This window comes from Anas acuta, chromosome 2 (genome assembly GCF_963932015.1).
Source record: "Anas acuta chromosome 2, bAnaAcu1.1, whole genome shotgun sequence".
NCBI lineage: Eukaryota > Metazoa > Chordata > Aves > Anseriformes > Anatidae > Anas > Anas acuta.
This window is the reverse complement of record NC_088980.1, coordinates 117,762,180-117,771,090: the sequence shown is the minus strand read 5'-3', so window position 1 is coordinate 117,771,090 and position 8,911 is coordinate 117,762,180. Positions and strand designations below refer to the sequence as shown.

Sequence of the window (8,911 nt, the reverse complement as noted above, 5' to 3'; positions counted from 1 at the left end):
GAATGAAGAGACTTCCATTTATCAAAGGGTAAGACATGGTTCTTGCAAAAACAGGCACAAAAGAAGCACTAACTGAACCAGGGGCAACTTTATGCTGCCCTACACAGCAGGGATGCATACTTTGCCTGCTTCCAAAAGAGGCAGGTTCCAGACTCAAACATCTACTCTTTTCTTTTGCAGTCCACTGCTATAAGGTTGAGATACAACAGGCTTTAGAGATGGCTGTAGACCATGTTTCTACCTCTTGGATACTTCTGCCTCTGGTGTCACCAAGCTTCCTCCTTCCTCACATTAGGAATTGACTCCTTGACTTCCTTCACAGGAGCCCTATTCAGAACTGGAAGGCTGGAAGGAAAAGTCAGGAAGTGTCAGAAAAAGTGAAGCAGAATGAGAAGACTCCTGTACTTACCTGTATTCCTCCAAAGTTTCCATTAAACCCACTCTCCCAGGCACCTTTTCATATTCAGTCTTTGAAATATCAGCTAATTCTTTACCTTTTCCATCTGAAACTCTGCTTTTCTAGTCCAGAGCTTCAAAGCCTTCATGGATGTGTCCTAATCACTTTCTCCCCTTCCATTTTTTATTAAGTGCAAAACTGAGTTTGTGTACACTGCCCAAAGGCCTCAGATCAACACTAGCATATCATATGGAACTGTCATTTATGTGGAGTTAATTCCCCTTTAATTCTAGCTAAATATTTATAGTGAAAGCTAAAAATGCAGTGGCATTTAGGAAATATTGTATCTAAACATCATACAGGGATAAAGGCAGTCATAACATGTATCTGTGCTGCAGTCCAAAATGTAACCCTAGCTTGTGTTGACAGACAGCAGTTTAACACAGCCTAAGCCAGGTATCAGTGCAGCCTGATAACACACACTTTAATATCAGCTGCTAAGTCTGACTAAGCCTCCAAGTAAGCAATGGCTAAATCCTGTGTTACCAGTTCCCAAACTGGTGACGTGAAAATAAGCTTAAATGCATTTTAATGAACAAACACACCATCTTCAGAGAGAGCTGAATGCATGTGTAGGCAGCAGAATGGGAGGAAGTCACAAATACAGCTCATGTATCATGATGAACTCTACAGAAGGAACAAAAGAAAACTTGTCCCTCTTAGTTAAATCAACTCATGTTTTTGTGATCAAATCAATGTAGATTAATTATTTAGGTGGAAAGAGTCACTTCTGTTTTATGCTACATAAATATTTCTCAAAATATGTTTTTACACATATTCTAATGAGGATGTCAGTCACATATACTCTTATTATTGTAGAACTTCTGTGATCAAGTAATAAGAAAAGAAAAATCTACAGAACATTAATGGGCTTATATATACATATCACTGCTAACTATGTTGACAGAAATCTGCGAGGGAGGTATTTTACAGATCAGTGGAAAAGCTCTCTTTAAGTTTTACTGTAAGAAAAGAAGCATTAGAAGTCTTTAGAATTAAAAAAAAAAAAAAAAAAACACCAAACTGCTTTACCGATGTCATAAATTCTATGCAAGTGAACACTTGTGGCTTCCCATGAAACAAGCTCTGTCTTTCATTTAGACATTGAAGTTAGAAAGTGTTAACCATGGTTTCTTACTCATCCAAGCAGACTTGGCAGCTAACATGTTTAGCAAAGGGTTATCACCAGTCTTGCACATGTGAGCATTACAGACACTTCAGCATGCAGCTGGCCAACAGATACACTTGTGAGGTCCCTACCATGACAGGAAATCTATAAATCTATAAACATATTAAATACCCACCCATTCCTCAGATTATCTCTTCAGACAGATAGACATATAGTTATTAAACTAATTATCATCACTTACATGCATAAAGTACAATCAGACAGAAACAAAAAATAAGAACTGTGATATTCATGAACTTTTACACTTCAGAGTGATTGTAGTCTGAGGATCATCAAAATTTTAAGACTAAGGAAAGAATCATCTAAATGTTTGTATTATCTGGTGAGCAGAAAGTAGCCACAGATATGGCTTTATGAATGATTTTTCAGTCAACTTTGAAATTTTAATTTAGACACTTCACAGAAAATGAACAGAAGCAACAAGGAATGTTTGTTTCAACACATTCTCTGCTGAAAATATTTCTATATATCCAATATACAGGTAGGTATATTTTCCCATCACACTTTTTCCATTCTGTAATGAAACATTAAAAAAAATTAACATGTAAATTGGCACTTCAGAACAGGGGACTAAGTAGTCTGATGGAGAAGTAGCAGTGCAGAAACTACACTTCCACCAGTAATAATGTATGAAATAACTTTCTAATAAAGTTTCTGTGAGAAAGGGATTTATTTTTCCTTTTATTAATAAAATTGCCTTAGACCAAGCTGAATGATCTTATCTTATTAGCATGCACGTGATTCTAAAAGCACAGTCAGATTTGTACACAGAAAGGTTACGTGCACAGATGTAACCACAGGAATTAGTTTTAAGTAAACCAGTAACACACATGAAGACAACTGTTATTAAAATAGGTTCTTTATTTCTATATAAGGAAATTGACTAAGAAAAAACTAAGAAACAACTAAACTAAGAACTAACTAACTAAAACTAAGAAACAACTTTTCTGTACTTCATTCATTCTAAACCATTCAGCCAACAGGACTGTAGAAAATTAAAGGTAAATCACCTTTTTAAAATTTAGGAAAAAATGTTCATATCTGATAAATTACTACAGGACCACTAGAAAAACTGGTAATAAAAAGTGTTCATAAAAGAGATGAATAAGGATTGTATTGCCATACATTCATACGTAATGTGGTCACACAGGTTGCTCTGATGAAACACTGTAGGATCTTCATGGCCTATTTAGAAGAAATAGGACCTCAGTTTTGTAGGTCTCCATATTGCACACTGGTTTTACTGTACATCTAGGTAGCTGATTTCATCATCTATATCCTGTTTATTTATTTACAGGCATCTTCATTGGGAGGGCTAGTCATGCACACAAGTCATAGAAAAAGCACTGCACACTTCCTTTTTGCAAAGGGAGCTATAGATTTAGACAGTAATCAAATTATACATATATGGCAAATAATATTTTCCTGACTATCAGGAGACCTTCTCACCTGGACTTTTATAAAAACTCCTGCAAGATACAAGTCTGTCAATTATTTATTCATTTTAAGATTAAAAATGCAAAGAAAAGTAGATAAAACATTTTTAAAATCTTGTAAACATTAAGCAGAAACACTCACAAAAAAAAAATCTTTCGTTTTCTTTGGTAGATCAGATGTTTGATGTCATCTGGTAAACATTCTTGTGTTAACAGAAAACTGTCTTCCTCCAAATAATGCACTCTGATTCAGGTGGTGTAGACAAAACCATGTCATGCTGTGATGATTGCACTGGTTTAACTGAATGATGATTATAATAGATGATTTTCTGAATAAGTCAAACATTTTTAGACTTGTGGCCTATATCTTTTTAACATATCACTATTACACAAATTCCAGTGTTGGCATTATTGACTCTGCCAAAACTACAGCTACTGTCTTAACAAAAAAATTGCACTTAATAAGACCTGAATTGTCCCCTTTCCCTACACTTCACTAAAAATAAGCATAAATACTTTTGTTAGGGAATATATAAATACTTATGTATGAGACCAAGCAGTAGTAAGCATGAAAAATGTTTCCTTCTTCCTCCACTGAGATTTGGTGAACTACACAGAAAAAAAAAAAAATGGCTAAGCTTTTCAGATACTATTGGCAGAGTCTGCTCTCTCCACCAGGAAGATAACCTGTCAGACACATGTCTAGGTCAAATGAAGCTGAGAATCTAGCCCATCACACCACTATATGTGTGTGTCACAGATTAGTTAAATAAACTGTCTTTAAAATACACCTAGAGTAAACAGTTATTACTTTTTCTAAAATAAATTAATGGCAATGTTTATTAAATCTAAGTTAGTTGTTAATAGTTCATTAACATCTTGTAGAAATCAAGACTGTTCTACTCTTCATCACCAAGGGGCACATAATGTACCTCAAGAGCAAGACACACAACAGAACCAGAAATACGCATGGCAGACTATATTGGTCTTTTTATGTCCTTTTTTATTTTATTTTATTTTATTTTTTTAAGATGTTATGTAAGATACAATTTATTTTCTAGTAGTTCTGCTCCCTTTCTTATATATCTAAAATAGTTCACATTAAATATAACTTCTCAAATCCTTACCATAATTAAAATCAAGCCAAAGAATGGAATTGATTTTAAATATCCTGCTCCTATATGCAGAAATTAAATTGACATTTACTGCGAAGACCTGCTAGACCATTACAAAATTAAAAAGAATATGCATTCTTTTAGGACAAAAAGAAAATCATTATTTAAGAATTTATATCATTTCTATTATATAACTCTGCTGGTTTTATAGGAGCTGAAATAGAAGCGTATTCCCTTTCCCTGCGTGACTCACAATCTTGTCGATCATGACAGAAGCGACTAAAAATACAATGCATTACTGCATGCAGTGCCTGTAAATCCCAGGAAAGAAGTAGCTTTAGACATTTATACACCTAGTCTGGCGACCAGGAGCTGGCGAGGGTGTCAGCGAGCGGTTGGAAAAGCGGACACTTTGTGCTGCCGCTGCAAGGACAGGAAGCATTGAGAGTTTCTGCAGCAGTGGCTGGCCTGAGATAATGCCATTGTATGAGCAGCCCGAGCGGCCTCTCCCAGCGCTGGGAGCCCAGGGCCTGGCGTCTGGCGGCCTGGCCCATGGCCAGCCGGGTGCTGGGCTCCGCAGGGAGGGTGGCCAGCCCCACAGCAGCTTCGCGCGCAGTCCGGACCGCGCCTCGCCGCACAGAGGAAATCTGGCGAGGCCTCCAGACTTGATGGCTTCTTCTTTACGAGGCCCTTCTTTTTTTTTTTTTTTTTTTTTTTTTTCCACTTCACTCAGCTAGTGGTGTTCACCCTGGGCTCTCAGGGAACTATTTAAAGTCACAAGCCATAAATGAGCTGGTGACAGGATTATTCAAAAAGTCATACTTTGCTACCCCAAAATGCCAATTATGTTCCTCACACTTTTTAAACAGCAGCCATTTGCTACCACCATTACACAGAATAAAAGATTCACTTCATCAGGCCAGTTCTCCGATTTTTTTATTTTTTACCCTTTTTAATTCTTCCAGGTTTATTTAAGATATACGTTCTGTTTAAAAGAGACATTGTTCTTAGCACACAAAGGAGTTCAAGGATGTGGCATCAGTGTGTTCCCACCCACCATTTGCTCTGATTTTCTGAAAAAAATCATGTTAGTCCCAGTGCAAGTACAAAATCTACATGAAAGAAAAAAAAAAAAGAAAAAAAAAAAAGAAAAAAAAAACACCATCACACAAGTACGATATAATGCAGACAGCATCTGGTGCCTCTGTTACTGAGAAGCCACATTTTACAGTCCAGGCAGTTTCTCCAAAAGAAATGTTCATATGCCTTCCAAACATACATTTACACATAAACATAAATGCTCATCATGTTGGATTTATAGATCTTAAGTGTTTTGTTGAAATGACAGCAAATGGAGCAACAGGAGGTACAGGTACTTAGTGAGAATGACAATATTTTCATTTTCAAAAGTATCAGATATTTATTAAAATCTCTGGAAATTATTGTAAGACAAGGAATAATTTCTTATATCAGCATTAAGTAAATCTATTCCAGTTCTTACACTAAATAACCTCTAAAACAGTACATAGTAATTCATAGCTTAACTTTATCATAAAATAACAAGTGTTTCAACAGGCGAGTTACCTTCCTGTATTTGTTTTATTAAAATATTTCACAGAAGCCTATCATTAAGTAATACAAATTTAATTTATTATGTATTATGTATTAAAGCAGTAAAATTACTACAGCAGCAAGCCTGTTCCTAACTTAATTTCCTAAACTGCATATGCAAAAGTGGTCTGCTATTTAAGACACTGCACTTAACCTGATTCTACAGAGGGGCTATGTGGAGTAAGATCTCGTCTGTGAGACTGATAAACCATAGACCATGAAGAAGTCAAAGTCCCCAGATTCAAACAGTTATGGCTGTGTTAGATAACAATTTGCATTAAGAGAAAGATTTCACAAATAAATTGTGACATAGTTTTTAAAATTAGTGCTTAAAATAGTTTTTAAAATGCTTTTAAAACTTGCTTTCTTGAATTTTCAAATTTTGAATCCTCTCAAGGAATTGCATTTTCAAACTGCATTGTAATCCAGAATACTTTAGTATAACAACTTTCATATTTTTTAAGTCACACTACTTGTGGAGGAAAGGCTTCAAAGGAATATGAAATAACAAATTATTCAAAGCCCTGCATAATTAAAACAATTTTGATATACTCTGGAATAATATAATAGCAATTAAACTATTTCACACTTCTCAGCCAAACTAATATGGGTGTCAAAAAGTGGCTTATTACAAAATAGGTATAATTTAAAATAAATTTACAACAAGTTATGTTCACACTGGATCTATCAATATAAACAAAATACTTAAAGAGTGACATATGTAAAAACAAAGTGATGAGTAATTCTAATCACAACACATCAACTTGACAGGTCCTGAAGGTCTCATTTTTCGAGATGATTGCTCAATTAATACAAAGAAGAAGAAAAAAAAATGTTTGCTTTTGAACAATTAAGGCCAAGAAACTGAATTACAAGCTTCTCAGTTCCTCTAAAAGTTGTAGTAGACAACAAGGGTTAACATTTTCCTTGTCATGCTTATTATTTCCATGCAGTGACAACACAGAAAAACTGGTAGCAGCTTAGACATGACCTTGGAGTTACCCTACTGAATGTACTTCTCTGAGTGTCTCCTTTGGACTGATCCACCTGGTTGTCCAAAGATCCAGTAAATATTTGCACGCACCAAGTAAGGAAGTAGCACTTTCTGTGTAGAGCTAGTAACAAGACACAACATCTCAGCTCTGTGTCAACAGCGAAAAACAAACAGTAGCTGCTAGTAGAGAACATCAACTTTCATGTAACAGCCAGCACTCAGCTACTCATGACCGTGACCTACACACTTTATCACACTTCGATCTGCATTGTGAAGGCAGAGACTAGATCGGTGGCCGCCCACAGTGCAGCCATGCAGGCTCTCTGGTCCTAACATGATCTTGTCGGTTCTCTTCTCCATTTTTCTTCCTGATACGTTCTACCTCTTTAAGCAGGTGCAACAGAAGCTCTGTGAAGGAAGATGAGAATTATCTATGTAAGTGTTGGTCTCAAAAACATGTGCCTGCAACCCAGTGGCAAACACGAGTGTTGCACACCGACTACTACTACTAGTGGTAGGAGACAGAAATCAAACTGCAAGGAGCACTGCAACCTTTGTCACCAAATAGGTTAAAATGCAGTCAAATTTAATGAGAAGCTGGAATACAGTATCTTACCATGTGCACCTATTTTTCTATCCAGGAAGAATCCTATTTAAACAACAGTGGCAATGATTTTTTTCTAACTGTGGTGAGTCCTGGTCTGTCTTACAGGTCTACCATCTAGTCTTTCCCACCAAGTAGAGCAATTTATTAATTCTGAACAAATACAGAATACCTTGTGTTTCAGTAAATTATTTATGAGTCAAATAGTTAAAAATAATTTGCTGAAGGGAACTAGCTTTACAGAACTTCAAGTAAAACAGGGGCTTTATAGAACCAAGAACCTATCTAGTCTGAGATCAAAAAGGGTCTGGCAAAATAAGGGTCTGGCAAAATCCTTAACTAAGACTTGATGCATTTCCCTTTTTTAATTGCACGTTTTTCTTCAGCCTCCTGCATAAAGCACTTTGGGCTGCAGTTTCATGTTGATCTACTCATATACTACTTTTCAGCAGGATCCACATTGCTAAATATTAAGGTTTTAGTATTAAGGTTTTTATATTATCAACCTTGATTTGGAATAGAAGTTCAAGGCAACTGAACTATCAGAGGGAGGTCAGAAAATATTATCTTTTTCCTTCCCCACTCTATTTCAGTTGCATAAAATGAAGATTTTCATAGTTTGGAAAAAAAAAAACACACACACAAAAAAACACAGTGTAGTCCAAGCTAAGTGCTAAGGCAACCCAGGTTTGTAAAAGGGTGAAATCCTTTATAGTTTGGGGCAGATTTTGGATCTCTACTGGAGGAACTCCAGAAAACCATTTTATTGCAACACTTTGCACAGCCCCAAAGATGACATAGATTATATTTGTGTAGAGTTTAAAAGAATATGAGAGCCAGGTTCTGTTTCATCATTTTTGACTGTTGATTTTTGTTGTTCTTGTTGTTGTTTTGTTTGTTTGTTTTTTGTTTTTGTTTTTGTTTTTGTTTTAAAGAGAAGAGTGCCAAAACATGCAGAAAGAAACCAAAAAAAAAGTCCACAACAAAATAGTTTTTCAACAGATGAGGACTTGAATGGTGAAAGAAGGATGGTTCTTTAATGAAAAGGATCCATAGTCAAGCAAGAGAACAGGTGTAAAAATAAATGTTTATAATGAGCTCAAGAAGGATTAGAACAATAAGTAGTTGGAATTCTTTTGCCTCTGCCCTTTCACCCATACAAGTTCCAGGGTTCAGGTGTGATACTCAAGTGATAATTTTAGACCAAAGTAATGGCAAGGAATTTTGTGATCAATAATTTGCTGTGGTTGGTGGCTTCAAGACTGTTGTTAAGTGACATGCCACAAAGCAGAAATCAATACTCAGATCTGCAAATACTAAAAATCATGACACTTCACCAGGAACAAAACTCCCCACAGAGCACATGACAGAATAGGATTATAGCAAAGTTAGGGAACCAAAGTTTCAATGTTTTGTGATTACAACCAAGCTGCAGTTTATCAAATGAACTTTTTGAATATTTCTTAAACTGTTTGTAGCTGGACATCTGTGTCACAACTGTATTT

At 35.8% G+C, this 8,911-nt stretch overlaps 1 long non-coding RNA gene across 1 annotated transcript in view; it reads right to left on the bottom strand.

Annotated features, from left to right (window-relative positions):
• Positions 1-5,132: 5,132 nt before the first annotated feature.
• The window catches only part of LOC137851813 (uncharacterized), a 7,978-nt gene continuing 4,199 nt past the window's right edge, over positions 5,133-8,911 (bottom strand). The window contains exon 3 of the long non-coding RNA XR_011093493.1: positions 5,133-7,210. This is a non-coding gene — a long non-coding RNA (uncharacterized lncRNA). The remainder of the gene's footprint in view (positions 7,211-8,911) is intronic.